We start from the raw sequence: 2,102 nt of genomic DNA on the forward strand, positions 1-2,102 counted from the left end.
TGATGTATCTTTGCCTTTCATCACTTGAAAGAAGTCTTTTGCAACAGATTTGTCCAATGCAATACATCTTTTGATGTCTTGGCTGCTCCCTATGTAACTTTAAATCTCATTCTCTATTTGCTCACTTGTCAATGGTTCTATTTGGCTCACCATTTTTGTTAGGGACTTAAATGGAGATACAGAAGAGTCGATCTTCAGATTTTCAGATTTCTTAAAGCTGCGAATGATAGCTAATGTATAACAATCTAGGGCTGCAACTATCTTGACATACTGGATTCCTCTGTCAAACTTTTCACTATTGGATGAATTTGTATTAAATAATATGCAGTTTTATATCCCTGTTAGAATCTAAATGGCAATGCTGAGTAAAAAAACTCACTGATGTCTTTTCAGGTCTGACTCATAGCAACCCCTCCTTAGGTATAATATGGAAGTAGATTGCCTATCCTTCCTTCTGAGGAGTGGCTGGTAGGTTTGAACTGCCAGCCTTCTGGTTAGCAATCAAATGCCTTAGGCACTATGCCACCAGAGCACCCAGATGCTGAGTAGGCAGTTGAATATAGTTTTCTGGAATTTAGATGAGAGATATGGACTGAAAATATAAATGTATTCATCAATGGCACATAGATAGGATTTAAAGCCATGTGACTTGTTCAGGTCACAAAGGTAATGAGGAAGATAGAAGATGGGATAAGACTTTGATCGAAGTCTGGGTTCCTCACAGTAAGTGTTGAGAAAAGAACAGTAAATCCCCATTTAACAAATGTATGGACAACTCTTACTTGTCCTTTAATGTTATGTACATTTTTCCTCACATCTCAATGATTGAACCAAATCTTGCTTGCAATACATTCTTCGTCACAATAACCTTCACTTGTTGCACTTCCAGATTTTAGATGATAAGGCTTTGTGTTTTTCTTGCACTAAAGTAAGACTAAAGAAGTGGCAGATGAACCTTACAAATGACCTACAAATTCAACTTAAATTCACACTTAGGAACAGATCTCATTCATAACCTGGGACGGCCTGCATACAGAAAAGGAGCAACAATGAGTGTGTTGTCGAGAGAACTAAGTGACAAAACTATATGATCAATGGCATGAAACTGCTGACTTTTCAAGATCAAACTGAATTGATGATTGAATTTTAGATGACTTTTTGGGCAATTTCACCAAACCTGAACTCTCTACCTGTAGCAATTTTGTTACATTAAAAATAGAACATTTCTTATTGATGTCATTTGTTGTCAAGGTTTTGGCTACTCTCAGTTTAGCCACATGACAAATGTTGGCAGAGTGATCATCCATCCTAATGTGCTGGTGACACTCTCAATTTGCACCTATTGTCATAGGTTAATTAATAATGCCCTCTTTCATTCTTAAAGGAGCCCTGGAGAAATAGTGATTAAGGCATTTGGCTGCTAACCAGAAGGTTGACAATTGAAACCCACCAGCTGCTCAATGGAAGGAAGATGAGGCAAACTACTTTCATAGAAATTTACAGACCTGGAAACCCAATGGGGGTCGCTATGAGTCAGAATTGACTCGATGGCAGTGGTTTGATTTTTTTTTTTTTTTTGGTGTTTTCATCCTGAAAAGTGTCATGGTTTGGACAACACATTATATGATCATCCTACTCATTAGTGATCTTTACAAAGTTTCAGTGGAATTCTGTGCACAAAAAACAGTCAAGACTGAGTAAGAAGAAAGCAAGAAAAATTAAGAGAAATAAAATTAAAACAACAATAACAAAAACACACGTGTTACTGCTAAGTTGATTCCAAGTCATAGTGACTCTATAGGATAGAGTAGAAAGGCTCATAGGCTTTCTAAGACTGTAATCTTTAAAGAAGCAAAAAGTCGCATCCTTCTCCCATGGAGGGTCTCTTGGGTTCAAACCACTGACCTTTTGGTTAGCAACCAAGCACTTAGCCATTGTACCAGCAGGACAAGAAAAAATTGTTGTTCTTGTTGTTATATACCATCAAGTCAGACCCAATTCATAGCAACCCCTCCTTGGGTTTACAAGGCGGTACCTCTATGGAAGTAGATTGCCCAACCTTCCTTCCAGGGAGTGGCTGGTGGGTTTGAACCACCAGCCTT

This window comes from Orycteropus afer, unplaced genomic scaffold (assembly GCF_000298275.1).
Source record: "Orycteropus afer afer isolate SDZICR_OR568_19922 unplaced genomic scaffold, OryAfe1.0 scaffold00339, whole genome shotgun sequence".
NCBI classification, from domain to species: Eukaryota; Metazoa; Chordata; class Mammalia; order Tubulidentata; family Orycteropodidae; genus Orycteropus; species Orycteropus afer.